Genomic DNA, 22,427 nt, shown 5'->3' on the forward strand with positions numbered 1-22,427 from the left:
AAGACAAAAAAAAAAATCAGATTTTTTCACTGTAATGAAATTTTTTAGGTGCCAGAAGCCATAGAAATATGACAGTTGGTGCTTACAAAGATATTACATCTGAAGATACAATGTTTTATAATGTAGTAGAAAGAACACAGGCTCTGGAATCAAAATACGTGGTTTCAAGTCCTACCTCTTCCACTACTGTTTGACTCTGGGAATGTCACATTTCCCTATGGGCTTCAGATTCCTCATGTGTGAAAAGGAAGGAATTTGAATAGATAGCCTCAAAAGCCCTTTCCAATTCTAGATCTATGATCTCAAAACTCAAAACGAAAATTCCTAGCTATGTAATTATAGACAAATCCCTTACGCTTTTTAGCCTCAGTTTCCCCATCTATAAAACAGGGATAATAATACCTATAATACTTACCTAAAAAAACTATTGTGAGGCTCAATTTATACTATATACTTATACATATAAATATATATATGTATATATATACACAAAGACAGTTTTTGTTTTCAATAAATTTGCATTATGCAAATTCAACTTTATGTAAAGAATTCAGAAAAAACACCTAGGTTAACTTTACTGTTCTGTACTATGTTCTCTGGGCAGCCAGGTGGTGCAGTGGATGAATTCCAATCGTACCTCAGACACTTACTAGCTGTGTGACCCTGGGCAAGTCACTTAATTCTGTTTACCTCAGTTTCCTCATCTGTAAAATGAGCTGGAGAAGGAAATGGCAAACCACTTCGTTTTTTTGCCAAGAAAAGCCCAAATGGGGTCATGAAAAGTCAGTCACAACTACAACCAAATAACAACAAACTGCTCTCTCTGTCTCTGTCTCTCTCTCTTATCTTTGTCTGTCTCAATGTTTCTATCTCTGTTTCTCTGTGTCTCTGTCTCCCTCTGTCTCTGTCTCTGTCTCTCTGTCTCTGTCTCTCTCTCTCAGCTCCTGGCCTTCAACTAGGTATTCCCAGCCTCCACCCCACCCAAAAAAAAAAAAAACCCACCCTCTAAATAAAAGCAGAATTGACTAAAGGAGAAACCACTAACCCTGGGCCAGGATGAGCTGGGCAGGGGCTGGGTGAGTAGGGCTTAGCTTGAGACCTCTGCCACAGAAAGAAGAGGCCTTTGCCCTGCTTTGTCCCACTCTGAGTCTGCATCTGTCTATCTGTCTCTGCCTTGCCTGTCTGCAGTCTCTTCTGTTTGTGTCAATGTCAGGACCCTATCTGCTCCACCCCACTTTCTTCCTCTGGTTATCCCAGGACCCATTGTCATTTCTCTGCCCATGCCAAGCTATGCGTTCTCAAATGGTGTACCGCCTCCCTCCTTTCCCCAGTCTGAGGCAAACCTTTTAGGTAGAGGTCCTCCTAAAGGGACAACTATCTGTATGTATCTTGCATAATAAGTTCTATGGATGGATGATGACCTGGGCCCAGAAGTGAGGAGGAGAGTCAGCTGGATTGCCTTTGGGAAACTGCAGTGTTTATAATGACCTCGAGCTTCTCCATGAAACAAAGGCCTTTCTTTTTTAAAGGATAATATCCTTCCATAGATGCTTTGTGGAGGAAGTTATATAGAGCTTCTGAAGAATTAAAGTTGCAAGTCACCCGAAAGATGATGGAGAGAAGCTTGGAGGTTATAAGACATGACCAGTCCAAAATTGTGTAAGAAAACCCTGAGTAAAGGGTATAATTAGAGATATGTCAATCAATGAACATTTATTAAGGTATGTCCACCATTGTGGTAAGCACTAGGGATACAAAAAAAAAGCAAAAAATGTATGACTTCCAAGAAGGTTGACTGCCTCTGCACTTCCCTGATTTATATATGAGGGAAATTAGACCAAGGCTCCAAAACCTTGAGTGGACCCTCTGTGAAGGACATGTGGGAAGTTGTGGAAAAAAAAGTCTTAAAGGGTGAGAATTTGTGGTCAGCTAGGTGGCACAGTGGATAAAGCGCCGGCCCTGAATTCAGGAGGACCTGAGTTAAAATCCAGTCTCAGACACTTGACACTTACTAGCTGTGTGACCTTGGGCAAGTCACTTAACCCTCATAGCCCTACCAAAAAAATAAGAGGGTGAGAATTCATGGATGGATTATATGATAGAATATTTTTCAGCCAGAGGGGACCTCAGAGGCCAATGAATCCAATTCCCACATTTTACAGGTGAGGAAACTGGGCCCAGGGAAGTTAAATGACTTGAACACAGTTATATAGGCAGTAAACAGGAAAGGTAGGGTTGTAACTCAGGTCTTGTGATTCCCAAGTCAGAGCTCTTTCTATTGTAACAGGATGTTTAAATGACTTTTACAATATTGTCTAAGATAGCATATAATAAATACTCTGTATTAATAGGGAAAATAAACTTTTTTCAAACTGAAATAAGAATATGAAAAGGAAAATGGGAAAGGTATAACTCAAGAGGAAATTCTATTTTTGTAGATAAATCATTGGAGAAAACAAGTATAAATAAAAAGAAAACAATCTTTCCAAAAGGAAGACTTCTCTCAGAGGAACTGAGTAATGAAGGATTATGATCTATCTCAGTGGAGAGGGTATCCACACTGATAATCTAACACTAGTCTACGGTCAGTGAGCAAGCTTGGCTCACAGACTACCCAAGACAGAGCTAATCTGGGATTCCACTTTACCCAAAAGAGTAACTAAGGACCTTATTTTAATTTTTTTTAATTAAATTTTATTTTTTCAGTAATCAAACCCTGGCTTTTCCCCCTACCACATCTCCCTGTTCTCTCCAGGAAAAAGAAAAAGAAAAACCTTGTAAAAAAAATGTATAATCAAGCACAACAAATTGCCATATTGGCAATGTCCAAAAAACTGTCTCATTTGCATTTTGACTCAATACCTCTCAGTGAAGGAGATGGGTAGCATATTTCACAATCTCTGAAATTGTGGTTGATCATTATGTTGATCATAGTTCTTAAATCTTTCATAGGGTCTTTACATTTTAACCTATTCCACTTCTCCTTCCTCTCCTTTTACTCCCATGATTGGTCTTCCTAAATTTCCCAACTTTCTTTGACCAAGAAGCAGAAGGAAGACCCCTACCAATTCCAGTATTCCCAGTTAATGGTCCCAGTTCAGTAAGGTTTAGGTATTAGATGTCAGATCACTTGATTCCCAAAAGCCCGAGTAACTTTTATTTATATCTCAAAGGATAGTAAGATGTATGTAAAAGTCCACCTGGATTCAGCCAGAAAAAACAAAAGTGACTTGCCCAGGGTCACATAGCAAGTGAGTTTTTTTTTTAATATATAAATGCCATCTAGAAAAGATAATGTTAAGTTTACATATACCCAACTTGTTTATGTGGGGGTTATTTGGGTTTTTTTGGTGAGGCAATTGTGGTTAAGTGACTTGCCCAGGGTCACACAGCTAGTAAGTGTTAAGTGTCTGAGGCTGGATTTGAACTCAGGTCCTCTTTACTCCAGGGCCAGTGCTCTATCCACTGCAACACCTAGCTTCCCCATACCCAAACTTGTTAATGTTCCTTAAATAAAAGTGGAGGGGTAGCTAGGTGGTACAGGAAGTTCATCTTCCAGAGTTCGAATCTGATCTGACCTCAGACACTTATTAGCTGTGTGACCCTGGGCAAGTCATTTATCCCTGTTTGCATCAGTTTCTCATCTTTAAAATGAGCTGGAGAAGGAAAGGCAAATCACTCCAGGGGGTGGCTAGGTGGCCCAGTGGATAGAGCACCGGCCCTGGAGTTAGGAGGACCTGAGTTCAAATCCGGCCTCAAACACTTAACACTTACTAGCTGTGTGACCCTGGGCAAGTCACTTAACCCCAATTGCCTAACTAAAAAAAAAAAAAGAAACGCCCAAATGGGGTCATGGAGAGTCAGACACAACTGAAAAAACAAGACAACATCAAACCCTGTGGGCCACATACTGACTTAGAAAACCACAAATTAACATTGTTTTATTGCATTTAAATTTATTTTGTTAGACATTTCCTAATTGAATTTCACCTGAGTTGGAGGCTTTTAAGTGTTTTTGTGAATTACCTGTGGCCTTCAGCCTGAATTCATATCTTTGCTCCATACAGGTGCCAAAGTGATTTTTTAAAAGTACAAATCTGACTACGTTATTCCTCTACTAAATTCCAGTGGCCTCTGTTGCTTCTGGGATAAAATATAAACTGTTTAGTTTTTAAAGACCTTTAAAATCTTGTCCTACCCTTTCTTTCCAGCATCAGCATACTCCTCCTCCCACATTCTTCAATCCAGCCAAACTGGTTTTCTCTCTATTTCTGACATACTACACTCTATCTCTTATCTCTGTACCTTTTCACTGGCTACCCCCCATATCTAGAATACTCTTCTCTCTCACCTCTACCTCAAAGAATTCTTCTTCCTTCAAGATGTAGCTCTAACTCCATGTTTTTTTCATCAGAGACTCAATCCTTTTTGTGTCATGGACCCCTTTGGCAGTCTAGTGAAGTCTATGGACACCTTTCAGAATAATGTTTTCAAATGCATGAGAGGAAGTACATAGGATTATAAAGTAAATCAATTGCATCCAAATACAGCTATGATGATATTTTTTAAAATAAAATTCACAGGCTCCAGGTTAAGAACCTATGTCATGAAATAAAATCTTTCCCAATCCCCTGCTAGTGCTCTCATCCTCAAACTACCTTGTATTTAACGACTTTATATTTATTTGTATTTATTTTCTATATATTTATCCTGTATGTACTTACATGGATGCTTATCATCATCCCCATCAGAATACAGTATAAACAAGTAGGCATCATTATTATTTCTCCTCTTCCTCCTCCTCCTCTTTCTCCCCCTTTTCCTTCTTCTTCTCTCCTGGCATATAGATGGCATTTAATGAATACTTATAGATTGGTTTTCAAAAACCTGAACTTTCTTAATTGTAAATATGTCACAAAATATAATAATGATAATAATCTATATTATAATAGTTATAAGTAATAAAAATAACCCCATTTATATATTCTTTAAGGTTTACAAAGTGTTTACATATATGTATATATACATATATACATACACATACACATACCTATATACACGTTTATATACTGATGGACTGGCTGTAAAAGCGAGCCACCCAACTGCTTTTCATAGCCTGGACAATGGTTAGCTCCTGCTAATATACAATTCCTGCAAGCTAGTAACACACAAAAACTAGCATCGATTAACCAAGACATAAAAAGACAACTGTTCTGAGCTAGTGACCAAAATTTCTAACCCTGAGCAAATCACACAGATTTACAGGAGAGAATAGTGGAGGGTAGAACACCAAATGAGCTCTAGCCTGATCCACAAATTCTTTAATAATGTCCTTCCTTTTCTTCCAGAAGCAATCCAAGGGTCAGTACCCATACATTGTGTGCAGTGGAAACAATGCAGCCAGCTGTGGGGAATGCTGGGCCTTGGACATCTGGATATAATAGCCAAGGAGAATCCTTTCTCACTAGTTATTATAGTGACTGCATCATGCAGGTGGGTGAATGAGTGCCATGTCCAATAGATTAATAGATTGAGGTCAGTGGCTTTCTCTTGTAAACCAAAGATACCCACCCACCCCACCCACCATGAAGAACATTGAATGTTTTAAAAGCCTTTTGAAAAGGGGGTGTACCTGAGAGTGGAAATCAACTCTGATTGATTAACAACCAATGAGGGGGCGGCTAGGTGGCACAGTGGATGAAGCACTGGCCCTGGATTCAGGAGTACCTGAGTTCAAATCCGGCCTTAGACACTTGACACTTACTAACTGTGTGACCCTGGGCAAGTCACTTAACCCCCATTGCCCCGCCAAAAAAAATCAACAATCAATGAGAGGGTGAACATATTAATGAGCAGTTGGACAAAAAGTCTTCAGCTCCTCTCCTCTTGCTGATAAGATGACCTAATCATGAGACTCAGCCACCTCCAGCAATCTGGACAAAAGGATTCATCTCCACCCATACTACTCTGGCTAGTTTTCCCCTTCATCAGCTAGGTCACCCTAAATTCTAATGGAAGTTTCCAAGGACATGGGCTTATTTCCTAAGGACAAGATCTCACCTGGGCTGGATTCTATTTGTAAAGTCCTCTAGTTGGGTGAGGTCCCACCTGGGGACCCACCCAAGATCAAAAAAGCATGTACCTCGAAGATTTGGGCAATCTCATCTATCAGCAATTTCCTTCAGAAATTGACCGAATAACCTACAGGAGCTGGTTTCTTAATGAGGAAATAGGAAAGGAAAACCTTAATTATAATTTAATAATTGGTTATTAATATAAGAAATAAATAATCATTTCTTTCATTCCCCTATTTGATTCTATTGAGAGATACAGTATCCTCAAAGAATCACTAACTGATATGACAAACATTTCATCAAGGGTTTTTAACTATAGGGCTTATGGTGGGAAACACTGTGAGGAGAAAAAGGAGAGAGGTTGACTGATGTATTGACATGCCCCACTGGGGGCAGTCCCCTTTGGTAAGCAGACCTTACAGATAAAAGACCCATAAGGAAAAAGCAAATAGCAAAAAAATTTTAATTGTCCAATTCATAGGTCTATCAAATCTTAAGGATCAGATGTCCCATCTCATACAGTTGTCTAGTTCTCTGGAAACATCTAATGCAGCTCTCTGGTCTGGGTGGAGTATCAGAGAAGTTACAAGGTGACTGGCTTATTTGATTCAGGTTACTAGTAGAGATCACCTTCTCTGCTAAAAAAATATCTTACAAAATGGTCTTAACACAATTTTAAATTTACTTGGCCAGTAACAAGGTCAATTAGTGAGAGTTAGCTCAAACCTTATGTTCCCACTAAGAAGAAAATCAAATGCCGGAATTTTTTAGACCAGAGAATTTACATTTTTAGGTTAGCCAATTTTCATATTGATATATCCAAGAAACTCAAATACAAACCAAAAAATTGGAGAACTCTGAGCCCAATTTTTACACTTAGCATTGTTTATTCCCCCATTAGGAATATGAGATTCTGCTAAGGAACTAATAACAGAATACATTTTATAAGAAGATGAACTCTAATGAAAGAACAAATTCTCTTAACAGTTGCCAGATTAACTACAATTATAACAAAAGGTTTTGGGATAGAATGTATAAATACATAATTTAAAAACAATGCTTATTAAATGTTTATAATAAAACCTTTTCAATTTCTAGGCATGTTCAAATGAATAACCCCTAGTAAAAGTGGATATCTCTTTTTTTTTTTTGGTTTTTTAGTGAGGCAATTAGGGTTAAGTGACTTGCCCAGGGTCACACAGCTAGTAAGTGTTTGTCTGAGGCCGGATTTGAACTCAGGTCCTCCTGACTCTAGGGCCGGTGCTCTATCCACTGCGCCACCTAGCTGCCCCAAAAGTGGATATCTCTTTAAGCGAGGGAAGGGGGGGGGTCTCTTTAAGGCATTTATAAGGCTTAATAGCATTCTTTGGTGATCATACCTGGAATCAGTCTCAGGATAATATCAGTTACAGTCCAATAAGATCTTAAATAACAAGTTCCAGTAATCACAGTTTTGGATAGATTCAGTTACTATTGGTAACAGTAAGAGATTCATCATAAAAAAAATCACCACTTATGTGGCCTTAGTTAGTCCAGTGCTACTGTGACACAATTGTTATCAATACTGTCAAGTTATTGCAATAAATTAGCTAACAAAATTTATCAAGCCCTCTAAGAATCACACAAAAGATTTTTACTTAAGCATGCACACAAGATTTTTACCTAAATATTCTTTTCTAAAAATATTTATTTTTCTTTAAAAAGCTTAAATTTTATCTTGGTATTATTATTAACACCTAATGAAGTAACATAGATGGAAACATCTAAACTGATAGTTATCTTATTCAATCCTTAATGCAAAAATAAATCTTTTAAATTGGAGTGTAAGACTTAATTTAGTTTTAAAAGATATCCTAAGTATCAGAAATAAATTTTAAATTACCAAAAATAAAATAAATTCCTAATTACCACAAATAAATTCTTAATTGCCACCCCTGTAATCAAAAAGTGTTTGCATTTGGGGAGGAGATTTCAGTTTTTTTTTTTTTTTAAGATTTCAGTTTTCTAAGTGAAACAGTGCCCAAAATATACTCCACCAAATTAACTTTATCATAATAATCCCTAATAATTTAACTAGCAATCATATAATTTTCAAAAGTGATAGATAAATAATTTTAGGTGCCTCTTCCTCTAAAGATAGGCAAACCTGGGAGTTTATCATTTCTTCAATTACAGTACTTCAGAATATTACAACACATGGTCTGCAAGGCTGATAAAAATGATCTAACAGTTTTCACATTTTTTCCACCTTTTCTTAACAGCAGAATTCATAATTTAACAACATCCAGATCACAAGATAAATTGGTTTTCTAATAGTATTTGATATAATAGTTTAACAAATTTCATAATAAGAAAATTTAGCAGCATAACAATACCATAAACAATAGTACATATTTGAAATTTGAAACAAAACCTATTACCAATCACATAGCTTCAATTCAGTTGAATGTGTTTCCAAATTACCTTACACAGAAAATCATTCATCTCATCACCATTGGCATTGTATATTGATCACATTTAAAACCCCACATAAAGTTACAAAAAATGAAGCAATTATATCTAATTAAAGAAATAATAACAAGTTAACATTTATATAGCACTTGCCCTATGCCAAGTACTATGTTAAGCACTTTACAAATATGCAATCTTGCATACAAACAAGGTACATACAGAATAAATTTGAGATAATCTTAGCATTTAGGGGGACCTTCTTATAGAAAGTAGGATTTTAGGTGAGATTTGAGGAAACCCAAGAAAGACAGGGAACAGAAATGAGCAGGGAGAGAATTATAAGCATAAGGGACAGCCAGGGAAAATTCTTGGAGTTGGGAGATGGAGTGGCATGGTATAAGGAACAGCAAGGAGGCCAGTGTCTCTGGACTAAAGAGTATGGGGACAAGAAGAAGATATAACAAGCCTGGAAAGATAAGATGTGGCTGGGTTATGAGGACTTTAAAAGCCAAATGGGAGATTTAATATTTGATCCTGGAGATCATGGAGGACCTACATGAGTTTGTTGAAAAGGAGGGTGACATAGTCAGACCCATACTTTGCTTTGATAGTTGAAAGGGAAATGGATTGGACAGGGAAGAGACTTAAGGTAGGGAGCCAACCAGCAAACTATTGGAATAGTCCAGTCCTGAGGTATATATATATAGTTTGTACATGGTGTATATAGTTATTTGTATGTTATCTCCCACATTATTCTTTGTATCCCTAGTACCCGACTCAGTGCCTGGCACATACTAGGTGCATAATAAATGTTTGTTGACTGACTAAATGAAGTGATGAGGTCCCGCTCAGAGTGGTGGCAGTATCAGAGAAGGGAATATATATATATATAACTGATGTTATAAAGGTTGATTTTACAGGACTAGGATGACACCTAGATTGTGAGCCTGGGTAACTGAGCAAATGTTAGTACTCTTTACAGTAATGGGGAATTGAGAAAGAGGGAATTATTTGAAGGGAAAGTTAATGAGCTCAGTTTGGGGCATGTTGAGTTTAATAAGAGGACATCTTGTTTGGGATATTCAATAGACAACTGAAGATGGCGAGTCTATAAGTCAAAATTGAAGGTAGGCCTATATAAATAGATATGACTATCAACTGCATGGAGATGATAGGGGCTTATGCGATCACTAAAAGAAATAGTATAGAAGGGGGGGCGGCTAGGTGGCGCAGTGGATTAAGCACCGGCCCTGGATTCAGGAGTACCTGAGTTCAAATCCGGCCTCAGACACTTGACACTTACTAGCTGTGTGACCCTGGGCAAGTCACTTAACCCCCATTGCCCCGCAAAAAAAAAAAAAAAAATAGTATAGAAGGAAAAGAGAAGGCGGCCCAGGACATTTAGTGTGGTGAGTAAAATTATATGTGGTCGCCCTATAATTGTACCAAGTTTAGAGAACATATCTGGGGTTTATTATATATTTGTTACTTAGAAATTAGAGACTACTGCACCAGTTTGGGGGCATTAGGCATTTATTAAAGCATATTAAATATTAGTAAAGAGAGTGCACATGGCTGTGAAAGATGAGAAAGCCTAGCTAGGCTCTAGGGGAGGAGAGAGAGATAATGGGCTATGTCTGCTCTCACCAAGTTCCAGGGCCAGCATAAGCTCCCTAAGGGAAGGACTAGAGGCAGCCCTTACACACTGTTTAAAGCTAATTGGCTAGCATCATTCAAATCTATTGGTTCACTGGATTTGAGGGTGGTTCAGCTCAGTCATGCTGAGGTCAGGAACAAGGCTTTCAGGTGGATGTGGTCTTTTTGTATTTTGCTTGTTTGTTTTGCAGGGCAGTTGGGGTTAAGTGACTTGCCCATGGTCACACAGCTAGTAAGTGATAAGTGTCTGAAGCCAGATTTGAACTCAGGTACTCCTGAATCCAGGGCCAGTGCTCTATCCACTACGCCACCTAGCTGCCCCATGGATGTGGTTTTGAGTGAGGTAACTTCCTGACTCTGGGCTAGCCTTAAAAAAGGTCAGACCAGGCTGTCTCAGAGGGGGCCCCTCGGAGTCCCAAAACCCTGATTATTAATAATTTTCTCACATTAGTAAGTGACTCCTGGATGAAAACCCAGCAATGGAGACTGAATAGGAATGATCAGAGAACAGGAGAATCAGGAGAGAACAGCCTCACAAAAAATCTAGAGAGAGGGGCAGCTAGATGGCAGTGGATAGAGCACTGGCCCTGGAGTCAGGAGTACCTGAGTTCAAATCCGGCCTCAGACACTTAACACTTACTAGCTGTGTGACCCTGGGCAAGTCACTTAACCCCAATTGCCTCACTAAAAAAAAAAAAATCTAGAGAGAAAGAGTATCAAGGAGGAGAGGAGGATCAGATGCATAAGCAGCTGAAGGGAATTCAAGGATGAGGACTGAGAAAAGGCCAGTACATTTGGTAATTAAGGGATCATTGGTAAAATTGGAGAGAACAGTTTCAGTTGAAGGATGAAATTAGAAAACAAACGGCAGAGAGTGAAGATAATAAGAGTAATGGGAGTGGAGGTACTGATTGTATTCATCCCTCTCTAGTAGTTTATCCATGAAAGAAAAGAGAGGTATAGGACAATAGCTAGTGGGGATGGTTGGATCGACTGAGGGTTTTTTGAAGATGGTGGAGAGGTGAGCATCAGTGAAGCAGCCAGGAAACAGTGAAAGTCTGAAAATTGGTGATAGAAGTAGGGATGATAAAAAGCACAATCTGCTAGAGAAGATGAGATGGAATGAGATCACTTGTGCATGTAAAGGGATTTGCCTTGTCAAGGAAAAGCACCATCTCTTCATGTGAGTCAGGGGGAGAGAGTGGGGTAAGGCAACTGAATGATCAGTGAGATGAGGAGGAGAGAAGAATGAGACTGAAGAATTGATAATATTTGGTAACTGATTGGATGTGTGTGTGTGTGAGAGAGAGACAGAGACAGAGACCGACCGAGAGACAGAGACCAACCGAGAGACACCGAGAGAGAGAGACACAGAGAGAGAGAGAGAGAGAGAGAGAGAGAGAGAGAGACACACACCGAGAGAGAGAGACACACACACACACCGAGAGAGAGAGAGACACACACACACACACACACACACACACCGAGAGAGAGACAGAGAGACACACACACACACACACACACCGAGAGAGAGACAGAGAGACACACACACACACACACCGAGAGAGAGACAGAGAGACACACACACACACACCGAGAGAGAGACAGAGAGACACACACACACCGAGAGAGAGAGAGACAGAGAGACACACACACACCGAGAGGGAGAGACAGAGAGACACCGAGGGAGAGACCGAGAGAGAGAGACACACACACCGAGAGAGAGAGACACCGAGAGAGAGAGAGACACACACACACACCGAGAGAGAGAGAGAGAGAGACAGAGAGACACCGAGAGAGAGAGAGACACACACACACACCGAGAGAGAGACAGAGAGACACCGAGAGAGAGAGACACCGAGAGAGAGAGAGAGAGAGACCGAGAGAGAGAGAGAGAGACTGAGAGACCGAGAGGGAGAGACACCGAGAGGGACCGAGAGACCGAGAGAGAGAGAGAGAGACCGAGAGAGAGAGAGAGAGACCGAGAGACACCGAGAGGGACCGAGAGACCGAGAGGGACCGAGAGGGAGAGACACCGAGAGGGACCGAGAGGGAGAGACACCGAGAGGGACCGAGAGGGAGAGACACCGAGAGGGACCGAGAGGGAGAGAGAGACCGAGAGGGAGAGACACCGAGAGACCGAGAGAGACCGAGAGGGACCGAGAGGGACCGAGAGACCGAGAGGGACCGAGAGGGACCGAGAGACCGAGAGGGACCGAGAGGGACCGAGAGGGACCGAGAGGGAGAGACACCGAGAGGGACCGAGAGACCGAGAGAGACCGAGAGGGAGAGACACCGAGAGGGACCGAGAGGGAGAGACACCGAGAGGGACCGAGAGACCGAGAGGGACCGAGAGACCGAGAGGGACCGAGAGACCGAGAGGGACCGAGAGGGACCGAGAGGGACCGAGAGACCGAGAGGGACCGAGAGGGACCGAGAGGGAGAGACACCGAGAGGGACCGAGAGACCGAGAGGGACCGAGAGGGAGAGACACCGAGAGGGACCGAGAGGGACCGAGAGGGAGAGACACCGAGAGGGACCGAGAGACCGAGAGGGACCGAGAGACCGAGAGGGACCGAGAGGGACCGAGAGGGACCGAGACACCGAGAGGGACCGAGAGGGAGAGACACCGAGAGGGACCGAGAGACCGAGAGGGACCGAGAGGGAGAGACACCGAGAGGGACCGAGAGACCGAGAGGGACCGAGAGACCGAGAGGGACCGAGAGACCGAGAGGGACCGAGAGACCGAGAGGGACCGAGAGAGAGGGAGACACACACACCGAGAGGGACCGAGAGGGACCGAGAGAGAGAGAGGGAGACACACACACCGAGAGGGACCGAGAGAGAGAGAGAGAGAGAGAGAGAGAGAGAGGGAGAGGGAGACACACACACCGAGAGGGACTGAGAGAGAGAGAGAGGGAGACACACACACCGAGAGGGACCGAGAGAGAGAGAGAGAGAGAGAGAGGGAGACACACACACCGAGAGGGACCGAGAGAGAGAGAGAGAGAGAGAGAGGGAGACACACACACCGAGAGGGACCGAGAGAGAGAGAGAGAGAGAGAGAGGGAGAGGGAGACACACACACCGAGAGGGACCGAGAGAGAGAGAGAGAGAGAGAGAGAGAGAGAGGGAGAGGGAGACACACACACCGAGAGGGACCGAGAGAGAGAGAGAGAGAGAGAGAGAGAGAGAGAGAGAGAGAGAGAGGGAGACACACACACCGAGAGGGAGGGGGGGAGAGACCGAGACAGAGGGAGGGGGGGAGAGACCGAGACAGAGGGAGGGGGGGAGAGACCGAGACAGAGGGAGGGGGGGAGAGACCGAGACAGAGGGAGGGGGGGAGAGACCGAGACAGAGGGAGGGGGGGAGAGACCGAGACAGAGGGAGGGGGGGAGAGACCGAGACAGAGGGAGGGGGGGAGAGACCGAGACAGAGGGAGGGGGGGAGAGACCGAGAGAGAGAAGAGTAGAGTCAAGGATGACTGCAAGGCTGTGAACTTGGATGACTGAAAGAAGGGTGATGCTCTTAATAGAGAAAACGGCTCAGAAGAGAAGTGAGTTTGGGAGGAAAGATAATCAGGTAGCTAGATGTTGCAGTTGATAGAGCAGAATGCTGGGCCTGGAATCAAGAAGACCTGAGTTGAAATCCATCTTCAGTCACTTACTAGCTCTGTGACCCTGGGCAAACCATTTGTTTGCCTGAATTTTCTCAACTGTAAAATGGGAATAGTAATAGTACCTACTTACCATGGTTTTTGTGAGGATCAAATTAGAAAATATTTGTAAAATACTTAGCACAGTGCCTGACATAGTAGGCGAGAGAGAAATAGAGAGAGAAAAGAACAGGACAATGGAGGAACGAAAAGAGTCTGAAAAAGTTAACATTCACAAAAAGCCAACTATGATAGCTTTTTTTTTTTAAAGCACTTGATTCCCATGAGCCTTGACTACACATGGTAGTTCTTACCTAAATCCCCAATTTTGCATCACCTAGAGTAAGGCTTCTTAAACTTTTTTCACCCACAACCCCTTTTTGCCTGAGAAATTTTTATTCAACCCCAGATATATAGGTATTGTGAGGGCCAAAATTTGATATACGGAGTGTTATTAGGGTGACTCACCTTAATATTGGGGTCCCAGAAATATGAGGGACTCTCTTAGGTTTAATCTCCCCTTTGAACTTTCCTTTTTTTATATATTCCTCCCAGGCCAATAAGAGGAGCCTCTGAGCTTTAGTTCATAAAGAATCAGGTTTTATTACTTGGGAATTAATTAAACCACAAAGGTGAAACCAATTAAGGAAATAAGGAAGTAGAAATACAGATAGATAATTTTAACTCTAAGCTTAGCCTATGCAATCCCAGAGCACTCGAATTAAGCTAGTTAAAAGGAATTTAGGGTTAAACTCACCAACCCCAGTCAGTTTACAGTTGCTCATTAGAAAAATGCAGTCACCCAAAACGAAGCAAAACATATGGGTCCGCCAGGTCCAAGGACCGCCACCAGACTGATTTCCAGGCCGCAAGAGTAAGAGCTCTTTAAACATGCCCCACCTCCCGGAAGTTCCCTCCCTTCCTGTCGAGTTCCGTTTTTTTCCTCCCCCAAAAGGGGAGGTCCTTCTCAGTAGTATATGTAATCTCAGGGTGGGCCAGGTGTGGCCCCTCCCAAATGATTCAGCTAAAACTTTCGATATTAATCTTAACCACAAATAATTTTTACCACATTATATAAAATATGTATATATAACATTTTACTGTTGCCAAATTTTTCACCACCCCCACATTCAGTTACATGACCCCATATGAGTCATGACCCACAGTTTAAGAAGCTAGGACCTAGAGCCCATCTCCAACCAGGCCTATACCAGTGACAGAGAATACAAGTTTTGCTCTCCTAAGTCATCTCCTTCTCCCAGCAATTGACACCTTCAGGGCAGAATTTGAGTATTTTGAGATAGAACCCTCCTTAATCATTAAGGCTGCCTTTGGAAAGTGTCTACATCTGCTTAAGATTGTTCATCTTCCAGAGCCATTCTTCACGGATCACCAAGACATGGAATGTCTCTTTGTCATGAAATGCTACTGATTTTGCCAGATCTGGTAGGTCCCATTCTTTGCACCATTCAGTTGCACCTAGAAAAGAACCTTGGGGTAAGCTGTCCCTTCTCTCCCATTTAGGGTATTAGTTCATCATGTGTTATTAATGCAGATTATGTCACACAGTTTAGTTTTTGACATCTTATCAGCCAGTGGGCTACCAGAAAGTCTTGTGTATTAGGTGTAGGGGTTTTTGCTGTCATGTTTACCTACCATGGATAATGTAGAATCACAATATAGATAAAAAGTTTGCGTTCAGAGAGGTCTAGGGGAAATGTGTTCTTCATGATGAACTAATACCCTGTCTCAAAATACTCAAATACAAATATTCCCAGCACCTAGCACAGTGCATAGTAGGTTTTAGATGCTTTATAAATACTTTTTGATTGCTTGTTTTTACAGATGAGTAAACTGAGGCTGAGTGATTGTCTCATGGTGACATAGCTAGGATGTGTATGAAGCTGAATTCAAATTTCAAGTCTTATCAGATTCCCACTAAACAACACAGGGAAAAGGAGATACCTGAGAAAATACCCTAGGTGTTATTTAGAGTAACAGTAGGACAAGTGACTCACTCTATTAACTCTCAAAGATTTCTCCCATGACAGGGGCCCTACTGCCTCCTATCAGCATTCTTTATACATTGTTGCTTTTATTCCTGCCCTCATTCCATCATTCCTAATCCCTCTTTGGTTCTTGCTGCAATCAGTTGTGAACACAGAATCACAGAACTTCTGTGCTGGGGAGAATTTAGGAGGCTGTATAGTCTGAGCTGTGTATGAAACAAGAATCCCCAGGTAGTCACTCAGTTGGAAGACCAAATACTCACCAAACTGACCTGACAAGTCCCATTCACCCTTTAGTGATTGTTCAGGATGAAGACTCATAAATCAGCACCATTAAACCATTCATGTCAAAAACGTCCAAAAGTATGTAAGCTCCTATCTGCCTCACCAGTCTGTAAACTCCTGGCTGGAGCTTTCAATCTGTAAGGGGGAGGAGGCGGGAGGATGTTAAAAGATCCCCCAGGTTCATTAAGCCCCATACAGGAACCCAATCTGTAAGAGTCTGCCCCCTCCCCAACTGCTTCTCCCAGACTAACAAGAAACGAGATTAAAAAGCCTTTCAATAATAGCAAAAACAGGGTTTATTGATGTGGAATTAACTTAGAAATAAGGACAAAAAAGTAGAACATACGACCTGTGAACTTGCCCAGGTGAGTCTCTCACCTGTCGCCATGAACGCTTCTCTCTCATTTCCTTCTCTCCTCCCCATCTCCTCCTAGGCTGCATGCTCCCCACCTTGATCTCTTGCTCCCATGGGGATGTGGCTGGCCGCTGCCACCACCGCCTGTGCTTCCTCTCATCTCCTCTTCTTATCCACCTGTCTCCCCTCTCCATCTCCCTGCGTCTCCTTTACTCCTCCCGCTTCTCTTAAAAAACCCTTCTCTCCCAGGAAACCCAAGGCCGACCACCCACACACCCCAAGCCAATTCCCTGGTACCCCCAGGGGCCACGCCCAAGGCCAGCTGGGACACGGAGTTTCTGTGCGCACCTCTGCATGGCAGAGTGAGCCAGTGCTCGTGGCCTCCATGTATACCCCCGGCTGGGCGGAGGGACTGAGGCATGCCCGGGGTTTTCCCATGATGCACCTGAGGCTTGCGTGCCTGGGGGTGGAGAAAGCCATGCGGGGGCACCCCTGAGGCTTTCTAATTTTAGCCAAAGATGAGGTCCTGAATCGCAATCAATTCTTACAAGTACCTCCATCACCTAATGAATCATCAGATCTATGGACCAGCGACCTCCAATCCTGGGTGTGTGTGTGTGTGTGTGTGTGTGTGTGTGTGTGTGTGTGTGTGTGTGTGTGTGTGTGTAATTGAAAAGATACAAATCTTTCACCAGATCTACATTAGAAGCTACACTACAATCACAGATTTTGAAACTCCCTAGATGCAAACACATTCCTGAGAATCCTTGCTACACAAATAAAGAAGGGAATATAAACCAGAATACAGGGCAAGAGTGTCTTTCCTTAAAATCAAAAATCACAATAGATTCTTCTCCCTGAACTTCTTGAATTGCCTGGTCTTCTCTGCCTTTATTGACCTTCCTCTTCCTGGAATTTACTTGTCTCTGTGAACCAACAGCACTAGCCTATGTTTCTATAACTTCACTAATTTTCTGCACCTTGATCTTGGCCAACCTTATCCAACCTGAAGGTCTGTCTCCACCCATCATATTTCTCCCATTTCCTTGAATGCCAAATGACTGCCTGCCTTGAGCTGCAGTATTTGTATATTCCACCACTAGGTGGCAGCAGGTCAACAGTCAGAAACAACAAAGATTGTTAGCAGTAGAACTACTTTGCTGTTTCTTAGGAATGCAAACAGACAGCAAGGGAGTAAGATTTAAAATGCAAAGATCTGGAAGTGTTGACAAAAGATTTTTTTTTTTTGGCAGGGCAATGGGGGTTAAGTGGCTTGCCCAGGGTCACACAGCTAGTAAGTGTCAAGTGTCTGAGGCCGGATTTGAACTCAGGTACTCCTGAATCCAGGGCCGGTGCTTTATCCACTGCACCACCTAGCCGCCCTGACAAAAGATTTTTTAAATTAAATTAAATTTTAATTGTGCACTTAACAAATAACAAAAAAAAAAGCATTTCCACATACAGAGTAAAACCAAAATAGATAATTTTACAATGAATCACAAATTTCTATTAGATACAGCTTGCTTTTTAAATATAGATATATAATAAATTCTACATGTTACTTTCAAAGCTGTTTGTCTTTGTTTCCTTCTGATCTTCCTGATATTCCCTTCTGTGCATTTTGTTTTAAAAGCTTCAATGATCCTCTGTTGTCTTCTTTTTTCTGGCAACATTATCACTAGCTCCTTTCTCCTAACCAAATCGTTCCCCCACCCCACCACTGAAAAAAAGAAATACAAAATTTTTGTAACAAATAATGATAGTCAAGCAAAAGAAAATCCACACTTTAGACATTTCCAAAAATGTATGTCTCATTTTTTGCCTCAAGTTTATCACCTTTCAGTCAGGTAGTGAGAAACACATTTCATCATTGGTTCTCTGAAGGTCATTGAAATAATCCGTTTCTTAGGTCTTTCAAACCTAGCTGCCCCTAAATCATTTACTTATTTTTAACAAAAGCTGAATAAACAATACTTTTTTAAAAAACATAACTGTTTTGTTTTTTACTGTCAAGTTGAAGGAGCATTAAGAAAGGAGATTTCAAAAACACTAAAATTTTATCAAAGATCAAGTTGGACATCAGACATAGGACTGAGGCAAATTCAAGAAGAGGAAACAAACCATTTTTGGAAAAGTAACTTTTAACAGATCTAGGACTCCCTTTGTTATAAGAAACTCCCTATAACAACGTATTTCTTTATATATGAGCGCTGCAACTCAGTCTTGGACAGTTGCCTGGAGTACCACATAGTCAAAGGAGTTGTCCACACAGTCATAGTCTCTTATTCAAGACATAGGACTTGAACCCAGGTCTTCTTAATCTTCCAGCTGGCTCTTTATCGATGATATCATACTGCCTTTCTTTGTATTTTGATTGAAATATAATACTAGAGGAAAAATGCAAGAGAGTTTGCCAAGAGAACCCCAAATGGATTCATGAAGAGTCAGACACAACTGAAACAAGTGAACAACAAACAACATGGGCAGTTCAGGGGTGATGGCCTGTGAAAGAACTGATGGTAGAGGGATTGAAGGATGAAAAACAGTGGAGAAACACATTAGGAAGAATTGGATGGGTGCAAGTAAGCTGCAGCACATATCCAAATGATCTATGTGAAGAGATGAGGAAAAAAATCAAGGTACTATATGTTGGGAAAGAAGGGGTTCATATATTAAGAATAAGAGATAACAGATGTAGTGCTTGAATGCTTCATTCATACCCATGCAATGTAAAATCTCCTGTAGAAAGTACTCCAGCCCATTGGATGACCCTTTGGAAGACTTAAGGGAGAACACAGCCAAAGATTACATAAGATGGGTGGGTGTTATCTGCACTGGTGGAGGAATCAAAAAGTCACTTGAATATCGAAGCTGTTTCAAAAATGCTTCAGGTAAGGGGCAGCTAGGTGGTACAGTGGATAAAGCACTGGCCCTGGATTCAGGAAGACCTGAGTTCAAATCTGGCCTCAGACACTTGACACTTACTAGCTGTGTGATCCTGAGCAAGTCACTTAACCCCCGTTGCCCCCCCCCCAAAAAAAAAATTGCTTCAGGTAGTACAATGCCATGGGGTTGGGTAGGATTTGGACAAGTCAGAAAACCAGGATGTCAAGTTCAAGTAGGAACATCTGATCATTGTCTGGCTCCCAACTTCCCATAAGTCAATCTCTTTTAGAGATAAAAGAGAACATGACTGGAATTCATGAGTTGAATATTAAAAGGAAGCTATGCATTACCTGCTGTCTAGGGGAGGGGGGAGGGAGGGGAGGGAGGGAGAAAAATCTGAAATTGTAAAGCATGTATAAACAAAAGTTGAGAACTATCTTTACATGTAACGGAAAAAATAAAATATCTCATAAAAAAAAAAAAAGGAAGCTATGCAGCAAAAAAAAGTTCATTCCTTCACTTTACTCTCTTGCATTTTTCCTCTAGTATTCTCTTTCTTTCTTTTTTTTTTAGTGAGGCAATTGGGGTTAAGTGACTTGGCCAGGGTCCCACAGCTAGTAAGTGTCAAGTGTCTGAGGCCAGATTTGAACTCAGGTCCTCCTGACTCCAGGGCCGGTGCTCTATCCACCACACCACCTAGCTGCCTCTAGTATTCTATTTCAATAAAAAGAATGGTATGCCATTTCCTTCTCCAGTTCATTTTACAGATGAGGAAATGAGGCAAACACAGTTAAATAACTTGCCCAGCATCACATGGCTAATAAATGTCTAAGGCCAGATTTGAACTCAGGAAGATGTCTTCCTGACCCCAGGCCCAATATTCTATCCATTTCACCTCCTAGCTGCCTATACTCTTCTCCATTTCTCATTTTGATCCCTTGCTAAACCAGTTCAATTCTACACTAAACTCTTCTCTCAAGTCCCTTGTGTCCTTATCCTGTCAAGAAGCTTGGCCTGCCAAACCCCACCCTTAGATTACCCCCAGGACTCACTGCCTTCACACCTGCTCACATGCTGCTAAACAAAGCTGGAGAAAAATCGTGAAAACATGCTGAGTCCAATACAAATATATTTTGCATAATTTTAACTGGGCCCTCACTGTAGCAAGACAGTCCTTTTATACCTCCCTAATTGATTTACTATCTAATTCACCATAGCAGCTTTTCCAAACCTTTTTATCCTTTCTCAAACATCACATGGTTCCCCTATCCTCAATCTCTCAGCTAAGAATCTTGCCTCCTATTTCACTGAAAAAAATTAAAGCCAATTACCAAGTGATCCCTCATCTCCCCCCTTCCTTATAAAACTCAGATGCCTACTCCACCTCCACTTTCTCTCCCTCTCCCTATGTCTCACATGAAGAGATAGCCATTTTCTCCAAGGCAAACCCCTCTACATGAACCCTTGACCCCATTCCAGCTTGTCTTTTCAGGAAGATTGAGCCCTCTATTATCCCCATTCTCTTTCTCCCACCCACCATTAAACACCTGTTGCCAAATCCTGTCAATTATACCCTCAGAACAAACCTTATGGGGCGGCTAGGTGGCGCAGTGGATAAAACACTGGCCCCGAATTCAGGAGTACCTGAGTTCAAATCCGGCCTCAAACACTTGACACTTAACTAGCTGTGTGACCCTGGGCAAGTCACTTAACCCCCATTGCCCCGCAAAAAAACAAACAGAACAAACCTTATATATTCCCCCTTTCCTCCTCTGACATTGCCATCATCCTAATGCAGACCCTCATCACCTCTCACCTGGACTATTGTAATAGCCTTCTAGCTGATCAGCTCCCTTCCTCAGGTTTCTCCCTATCTAATCCCTCCTACACTCAGCTATGTGATCTAAAGTACAAATCTCTCCCTCCTCACTCAATAAATTTCCATTGTTCTCTATTACTTCCAAGATAAGATTTAAAATCCTCCGCTTTTAAGCCTTTCATCACTTTTACTTTCATACGTTTTCAGTCCTTTTCTATAACTTATATCCTTCCCTCCCTAGCAGGTATTATCTTCTCTCTTAACTAATCCCAAGGCAGCTAGGTGATGCAGTAGATAGAGCAACTGTCCTGGATTCAGGAGGACCTGAGTTCAAATCAGACCTCAGACACTTGACACTCACTAGCTGCAAGAACCTGGGCAAGTCACTTAACCCTCATTGCCCAGCCAAAACAAAAACAAAAACAAAAAAACCTAATCCCACCCCCTATTCCCCTTGTTTCCCTATTGAGTTTGATGTATTTCTGCAGTATTCAACCTTCCTTTGTCCATCTGAAATAAGCGGGGTTCATCTGGTGCTTACTTCTCCACCCCTTCCTCCAAGTTTATATATTGTTATCTCATACTCCAATTATGAGAAATAGCAAGTTCCACCCTTACTTTCTTTATTGTCATTTCTTTTGCTCATCCTTCTTTCCCTTCTTCAAACCCTTTGAAAAGAATAAATCCAGGGGTGGCTAGGTGGCGCAGTGGATAAAGCACTGGCCCTGGAGTCAGGAGTACCTGAGTTCAAATCTGGCCTCAGATACTTGACACTTACCAGCTGTGTGACCCTGGGCAAGTCACTTAACCCCATTGCCCCACAAAAAAAAAAAAAGAATAAATCCACTCCCAGCTCCTCTATTTTTCTTATTTAATTTACTCAATATCCTTTGAAGACCTTAAATTTCTGAAGCATGTTTTTTTCTCACTTGTTTCTTTTCTTCCTACTAGAATGTTAATATTCTATTATTATAATAATTTTAGTACTACATCATCATATAGTCCCTTCTAATTGCTCATATAAATTTCCTTTTATAAGTTTCTTTTTATTCTTTTATTTTTCAAAGTCCCTATTCAGTTGTCTTTTTTTTAATAAGAAATGTTTGAAAACCTATTTGATTAAAAATTAGTATTCACCTTTGTAGAATAAAATTCTTGGTTGTAATTCTGCCTTTTAGAATATTGTATTCCAAATTTCCTTTCATATTTCAGTGAAACTGCCACATCTGATGTAATC

At 41.7% G+C, this 22,427-nt stretch overlaps 1 protein-coding gene across 8 annotated transcripts in view; it reads left to right on the top strand.

The window, feature by feature from the left end:
- Positions 1–22,427, top strand: part of BEND6 (BEN domain containing 6) — a 112,711-nt gene that overhangs the window by 20,321 nt on the left and 69,963 nt on the right. For 2 of the 8 annotated variants that reach the window (XM_044004463.1, XM_044004464.1), the window contains one exon: positions 5,349–5,493. The exons of 5 other annotated variants lie outside the window; for them this stretch is intronic. The gene's annotated coding sequence lies outside the window, so the exon portion shown is untranslated. The remainder of the gene's footprint in view (positions 1–5,348; positions 5,494–22,427) is intronic. One more of the 8 variants, XM_044004465.1, reaches the window with a different exon arrangement.

The sequence above is a fragment of the Dromiciops gliroides genome, chromosome 4, assembly GCF_019393635.1.
Source record: "Dromiciops gliroides isolate mDroGli1 chromosome 4, mDroGli1.pri, whole genome shotgun sequence".
NCBI lineage: Eukaryota > Metazoa > Chordata > Mammalia > Microbiotheria > Microbiotheriidae > Dromiciops > Dromiciops gliroides.